The sequence below is a fragment of the Pongo abelii genome, chromosome 15, assembly GCF_028885655.2.
Source record: "Pongo abelii isolate AG06213 chromosome 15, NHGRI_mPonAbe1-v2.0_pri, whole genome shotgun sequence".
In the NCBI taxonomy this organism is placed as follows: Eukaryota; Metazoa; Chordata; class Mammalia; order Primates; family Hominidae; genus Pongo; species Pongo abelii.
This window is the reverse complement of record NC_072000.2, coordinates 698,224-706,383: the sequence shown is the minus strand read 5'-3', so window position 1 is coordinate 706,383 and position 8,160 is coordinate 698,224. Positions and strand designations below refer to the sequence as shown.

At 36.8% G+C, this 8,160-nt stretch overlaps 1 long non-coding RNA gene across 1 annotated transcript; it reads right to left on the bottom strand.

Annotated features, from left to right (window-relative positions):
• Positions 1-873: 873 nt before the first annotated feature.
• On the bottom strand, positions 874-5,912 carry LOC134759993 (uncharacterized). The gene is made up of 2 exons (XR_010136895.1): positions 1,607-5,912; positions 874-1,159 (listed from the first exon to the last, which is right to left on the bottom strand). It is a non-coding gene; the product is annotated as an uncharacterized LOC134759993 (long non-coding RNA).
• Between the last annotated feature and the right edge of the window lie 2,248 nt (positions 5,913-8,160).

The following is an 8,160-nucleotide window of genomic DNA, read 5'->3' as shown; positions in this document are numbered from 1 at the left end:
CCCCACCCATTTCCCTTTAGTAGAGAACACAGTTTAAAATGAAAAGGAGGCATAAATTATAAAAGGGAAGATATGTGTGAGCTAAAAATGCAGAACTTAGAAACTGGGCACGAAGGTAAGGAACACACGATCTGAAACCTACTTTGACTGAATTTTCTACTTTCATCCATGTGTGTTGGATGCATCTAGAACTCTTGGCGGTGTTATCTGATATCAGCTATTCATTCCATGATACAAGAACCCACAAGAAGGTCATGCAAAGTTTATTAAAGTATAAAGCAGAAGCAGCAAAAGCTTTTGGGTGTTCCTTGAGTTTAATTGTTCATTGTAAAACATGGCTCATGAGGCAAATGAAAGGAGGTGTGTTCATGTGGAGGAATTATTATAATATGAAAAGAGATAAATATATAAAAATTTAAAATTTCTTTTTGTTCAAGTTCAAATATCACATCACCCACTTCCAGGCTATTCTTATTATCATAAATACAATAATAACTGTATTTCATTCAAGTGAGTCGATTGAGAGTTGGACGCAAATCCAGAAAATCCAACAAATAAAAATACCCGAAGGGTCTGCTTACCACTTTTCTTCTGGACAAGAACTAAACATTTTCATACCTTTATATTATGAAGAATTTCAAACATTGATAGAAGTAAAGAGTGAAGTATTCCATCACCTCATCACCCAGATTCAGCAATTTTCAAGTGGCAGCACACTTCCTTTATCTATCAATATTGTCTTTCTGCCCTTTTTGTTATTGTAATTTTAAAACAAAATCATGACACTGTATTATTTTCCCCCTAAACACTCCCATGCATACTTCAAAGAATTACATTTTCTAATATAACAAAAATACAACTATCACACTGAAGAAAGTTAATAATTCCTTAGTTTTATTTTATACTGTACAAAACAAACCTTCAAAATTTCCAGTCATCTCAAAAATACCCATTCTTTGCATGTGATTGCTTTCTCTCTTGAGTCTCTTTCAATCTAGAAGAGTATCTCCCCTTTGATCCTCTTTAAATTCATGCTTTTGGCCTATAGAAGACATCAGGTCAGTTGTCAAGTAAGATGTCCCAAATTCTGGATTTTTAAAAATGTTTCATTATGCTGCCAGTTAACATTTTCTTGAATATCTCCTGTGGCTCTGGTAAACTACAATTTAGATTTAGAGAGAAGATGAGATTAAGGTTCATCGTTTTCGGCAAGAACACTTCCCCATAGGTAGGTTTATTCTGGCCTTGTTCAGTAGCATCACCTTCTCCTTAGTGCAGATCACACCACATTCTTCAATATTACTGTTTCCTACAGCACCTAAGATACTACACCTCAATCATGCACACAAATGTCCATTACAAGAAGAACAAGATTCAAAGACTTAGAGGGAAAAGGTGAAGATTTTAAGAATCAAAATTTTTTCTCTTCCAATTGCTAATCTCATCCTATTAAGCATCCATAGTCTTGCAAAGTGTGAAAGAAAAATAAATCTCAGAATCCTCAAATCACTAAGCCAGAGGGAAAAGTCAAGCTAGGAACTGTGTCAGGCAAACCTTCCATTTTATTACTTAATAAGAAAGCTATAAAGAAGAAAAAGCTACATACCTCCTTCACAATTTGTCGACAAGGAAATTCCTTGTGGGCCTGAACGTCTTTATCCAAAAGCATTTCTGTTGAATTTCACCCTGGTAATGTAAATTGATAGCTTATATTCACAGGTGTGGGACAAAGGACAGACAGAACTCAAAGTCATTCCTCTGTTCACCTGAAACAAACGCATATCTGATTGCTTCCTCTTCCCTATTTTTTCTGTAATAATGCATATTCACTAAGCAACATTAAGATCTAAGTCACTATTCGTCTACCCACCTCTCACGTGTGAGATTTGTATTCAGTAAAAGGCTAATCAGAGCCTCAAAATAATGCCACAGTTTCTCTCTTATCTACCTATGATGTAGACGCTCCCACTCCCATTCGAGATTGTCCTGCCTTTCTGGACTTAAGCAATGTATAACTTGCACATACTGTTTGATGCCTGATTTCTCCTAAAAAGTATAAAATCAAGCTGTGCCCTGAACGCTTTTGGCACATATCGTCAGAACCTCCTAAGTCTGTGTCACAGGTGCGTACTTAACCTTGGCAAACTAAATGTTCTAAATTGATTGAGACCTGTCTCACATACTTTAGGGTTCACAAAAGTATGCTTTAGTGAACACCCATGTCCATTTGTTCTTGATCTTTAAATGAGTGTTACCATAATATAAATTCCTTGAATGGGGACCCTTGAATCTAACAGTATGCATAGTGCATAGAGTCATATTACCAACCTTATCCCCAAACAAGTGATATGATTGACTGAGCCAATAGTATTTGGGAACCTTTTCCCCAAAAATAGATGCTATGAATTGAAATATCTCCTTGCATGGCATGTTTAAAATACTTCTACCATTGCACATACCGACTTATCAAAGTTATCCGATCTCTGATCTCTGTACCTATAAAGCAATGCTTCCCAGCCAAGGTCACATACACTGAGAAAGTGTCTCACAAATAACTTTTAAGTGATATCTGATACCAAATCAGATGTTATTTAAAAACAAAAACAGAGGCAAGTCAATATTCCTCACATAATAGCATCACCAGCACCTGAACTGGTTTGCTGTCTAGAGTAGGAGACCCAAAGATGATTTTAAAGCTGCTGGGCCAGGTAATATATTTAACTTGTAGCCTTTGGGACATATGCTATTGACTGGCTCACAGAGCATCCATTCATAATCCCTTTGACCCTGCATGTCTCTTCTATAAAATCAGGGGGGAAAATCAAAATACTTTTTTAATGTTCCTTAAGTCTACGGTTGTCATGGGACAATATTTTGAACAATTAGGTGTAAGTGTAAGTCTTCTGTTTATACTAGAAAGAAGAGAAAAGATTTGGTTGGTATTGAGGATATGAGATGGATAAGGGATATTGAAAATGCAATAGGATCAATGAATTGTAGAAATTGATGAGGTCAATATCACAGTAAACCATAGGAAGATCTGGCAAGAGAATATGTAGGGCAGAGTGTAATGCCTTAAATGGAGACTATGGAGGGATTGCAGCTATTGCTAATTTAAGGCCTATAGTATGACCATAGAAATGAGTACCCCAAGTAGGATAGACAAAAAAGATGACCAGAGGCATGGAAGTCAGCATATATCTCTTAAATTGTAAAACATTTCATATATACATAAAATTATAAGAATAATTTTTAAACATATCCCAGATGCCCAGGTTTAACAAGTGCACATTCACTCAATAGAATATAACACAATCATTAAAGATGAACTTTATGAAGAATGTGGGAAACAGCAAAATTAACTTATTGTATATTACTAACGGAAATACTAATTTAAAATTTCCACATTATTTAATAAAAAGCAAATATCTACATAAGTATAAAATAAACCAAAATGAAAATGTTTACATGAGGGTGGTGCTAGTAGGATTATAGTAAGTCCTAACTTACTTCTGAACTTACTTGTAATGAGGTCCTGCCACTTAAAAAAAATAAAGTTCCAGACACTTTTAAAAAGTCACATTTATTGAAGTGCAATATACATACATTATAAAGTCTACTACTGTTAAGTATATAGTTCAATGAGTTTTAACAAATATGTACAGACAGGTAACTACCAACACAATCAAGTTACAGAATATTTCCAACGCCTCAAAAACTTCCCTAGGAAGCAGCAATGCTGATTGGTGGGTCCAACACAAGGGCTACGGGAGTACAGGACCCAAGACACCATCAAACCCAATGATGCAAGACCCTGCCTCATTCCCCAAACCGGGACTCAGGAACCTCCCCTAACACTAGAAAGCTCTACTGAGTTGAGGGAAACGCAAACACTTCCAATCCTAATCCTCCGTAGGCTGCCACTTTTTCTCCTCAAGACAGAGGGTCTTGACCATCTTTGGTCCCTCATCCAGGCTGAGGAGGCGCAGAAGCCTCGCTGGGGTTCAAGTCTCGCATGCAGCATGATGGCCGCAACTTTCCCTGGAGCGGAAGTTCCTGCAACTCACTTCCCAGAGTCCGGAGTCACACGAGAGGGCCACACCCTGTATTCCCGAAGAGGAAGTGTTGTCGACTATATGAAATGTCTGACCCACACTTCCCAGAATGTTTAAGCAGGACGACGACAAGGACTCCACCAGCCTGGGTGAAAATACTTCCGACTACAGTTCCCAGAACACCCAGCACGCTAGGGCTTCTGCTTTCCTACGGCTCATTCTATTGGTTAAGTGCGTTCAAACTGAAGGTCACTTCTGTATCGCGATTAACCCTTGGGCTTTTTATTTTTGTAATTTTTTTTTCCTCAAGAAAAAATGAATATGTGAAAATATAAAGAAAATATAACTATTTGGGGATAAAAGTGAAGGTTTTAGTATGAAAAGAAACACAGTTTAGCGGAAAAGTGATGAATATGAGAAAAAAACAAGATTCTAAAAGGGAGTTGGGCTGTCCACTGGACATAATCTTAAGGAATACGGAATCTCAGACGTGGTTTAACTCCGTTGCCTCTTTATATGTGCCTGTAGTCATCTAGACCTCTGCTTATGCTATCTGGCATGGATAATTTATTTCAAGATGCCAAGAATCCACAATGAATTCCGAGGACAAATCAGTCTTGAAATCAAGCACAGAAAGAGCAAGTTGTATCTGAAAAATGAAGGAAGCTGTACCGGCAGGAAATTTAGAAAATACGATATGGAAAATGGCTCCTGTCTTGAAATTTTTCGCGTTCAAATCAGGCTTGGAATTGGCTATTCCTCTGTTGCCTGTTGACCTCATATATTTAACATGAATGTATCTTTTCTACAAATCTGTTTAAGCCATGTGAATTTATTGTTATTCAGGAAGAGGTGGGTAGGTTGAGATGGGAGACGGACTCCAGATAACTATAAGAAGTCAACCTACAGGAAGTATGTACTTACCACTTTCCTTCTGGGCAGGAAAAAAAATTTTTTAATGAAACTTTCGATATTAACACAAAAAGGCAGAGCTTGCAGTGAGCTGAGATCGCGCCACTGCACTTCAGCCTGGGCGACAGAGGAGACTCCATCTCAAAAACAAAAAAGAAAAAGAAAAAAAAGAAAATGATAACATGAAACACCAAATACGCCTTCCCTAAATTGAACACTTCCCAACATTTTGCCATACAGGCAATATCTATGACTATTGAATTTTGTTACTGAAATATTTTAAAGCAGATCCCTGGCCTTGTCCCTTCCCAATACTATCTGTATCACTTAAAAATAATGATGTTTTAACATAACCACAAAATCGTTACCTTATGAAATAAAATTAGCAATTCTTAGTATTATCTAATATGCATCCCAATTTGAATCCTGTTTTTTTGGGGAAGAAATACTTTTACAGCTGGTTTATTCCAGTCATTATCGGAATATTTTGATCCATTGTATTTGATTTTTATCTCACCAGGAAGTCATTTACTCTAAAACTATGCCCCCACCCCGACCCACACACACACAGCACCACCACCACCATTTTTTATTTCCTTGAACTGTTGGGGAAATAAAAATGTCAAATTAGGTGTCTAAATTCTGGATTTGTCTAAAGGCATCCCCATATTTTCTCCTCTGCTCTTTTAAATGTTCTGTAAAGTAGAAATTTGATGTAAAGTCAGGATTAAATACAAGTTACTGGTTTTTGCAATACTTCATAGAAGGGACTGGAAATATTTGAAACAGAAACCATATTCTCTCCAACTAAAGTCAATGCAAATCCTCAGCAAGTTTCCCTCTGAAGAGAAAGACAAAAATAAATAACAGCAAATATGCAAAAAGAGACAGATTAAAATATGGAAACCATCATAAGAAATCAGATTCTAGACTGAGTACAATGGCTCATACCTGTAATCTCCAGCATTTTGGGAGGCTGAGGTGGGAGGATTGCTTGAGCCAAGGAGTTTGACACCAGCCTGGGCAATACTGTGAGACCTTGTCTCTGCAAAAAATCCATTAAGGTAAGCTAGGTATTTGAGACCACTTTTATCTCAAAAAAAGTTTGAGGTGGAATTTGCCAATTCCTTAAGGTAAAAACCTGAGAAGCTGATAGTTGGATTCTAGGACCTGCCAAAGATGGAGTGGATAACCATGGTTTAAAAAATCACTTGGGGTGCGGTGGCTCACGCCTGTAATCCCAGCACTTTGGGAGGCCAAGTTGGGCAGATCACGAGGTCAGAAGATTGAGAACATGCTGGCTAACACGGTGAAACCTTGTCTCTACTAAAAATACAAAAATTAGCCGGTTGTGTTGGCACACATCTGTAGTCCCAGCTACTCAGGAGGCTGAGGCAGGAGACTCACTTGAACCCGGGAAGCAGAGGTTGCAGTGAGCTGAGATCATACTACTGCACTCCAGACTGGGCTACAGAGGGAGACTCCGTCTCAAAAAAAAAAAAAAAAAAAAAAATCACTTGGGTTTTGTGTATGGAACACCAAAGGGCTGCATCCTAGGAGTAAAGTTGAATGGGAAGTAGGCCCAACCTGGCAGGTATTCAAATCCAAATTCAAGTCAACTCAATCCCTGACCCTGTATTGCTTGTAAATCTGGCAGAAATAAATAAAATCCTCTATGGAGATCCTAAGCATCCAATTTTTTTTAACCTTTAATTTTAAAATAATCACAGATTCATATGAAATTGAAAAGATAGTAGAAAGAGGTCCCATGTACCCTTCACCCAGTTTCACCCAATGATTATACTGTCCTTAATTAAAATACAACATCAAAACCAGGGAATTATATTGATACCATGAATATGTGTAGTTGTATGTTATCACTTGTAGACTGATATAGCTACTACCACAATCAAGACAAATAATTATTCCATCACTGCAAAGCCCTCCTTCTTGCTGCATCTTGATAGTCACACCCAGTCCCCTCCCTTCCACCATTCCTGATATCTAGAAACAACTAATCTGCTTTCCATCTCTATAATTTGGTCATTTCAAGAGTGTTATACAACTAGAACCATAAAATATATTCACATTTTTCACTTAGCATAATTATCTTAAGATCCCTCTAAGTTGTGTGTATATCAATAGTCCATTCCTTTTTATTGCTGAGTAGTATTCCACGGTATGGATGTACCACGATTTGTTTAACATTTACCTATTAGGGAATATTTTGGTTGTTTCCAGTTTTTTGCCATTATGAATAAAGCTACTATGAACATTCATGTACAGGTTTGTGTACATTTGTTTGTGTATGTAAGCTTTCATTTCTCTGGAGTACATGTCCAGTATTGAAGTTATGGGGTTCTATGGTAAGGATATGTTTAATTTTTTAAGGAACTCTAAATTGCTTTCTGGAGTGGCTCTACTACTTTACATTCCCAACAGAAACTTATGAGACTTCCAGTCTCTTTACGTCCTTGCCAGAGTTTGACATTGTTGCTATTTTTAATTTTAGCTGTTCTAATAGATGTGTAGTGATATTTCATTGTGGTCTTGATTTATATTTCCCTAATGACTAATGATGTTGATTATCTTTGCATGTGCCCCTTTGTCATACGTATATCTTTTTCAGTGAAGTGTTTGTTTAAATCTTTTAGCTTAAAAAATTGGATTGTTTTCTTATTGAGTTTTGAGAGTTCTTTATATGTTCTCTATACAAGACTTTTACACATATATGATTTGCAAATAGTCTATCACTCCCTAGCTGGTCTTTTCATACCTGTGTAAGAGTTATGATTTTATTTTTTGAAAATTATTTTGTTAACAGTTTTGGGGGTCCCACAGAGATGCCAAATAGATTGATGTAACAAATCCAGGTGATGTTTGTCACCAGAAAAGTACACCTCAGTGATGGTCTTAAGCCCAGTTGCATTGTCTCTTGGCTCCCAGAGGTAAATACAAAGTGGCAATAGAAATTTGTTGATCCTCTGTTTTTCTCATTTTAATTTTCTTCTAATTTTGTCTTTCATTTTTGTTTTGTTTTGTGTTCACTTATGGCTGACAAATTTTCACCATTAGCAACAATAATTGGGAATTTTTTATGATCTTCTTTTTAAAGTGACTATCAGTGCTGCTCCCAATGTTCTCAACTTTTTCAGAACTATCCTTGTCAAAAGGCTTATAGTCTTAGACAAAT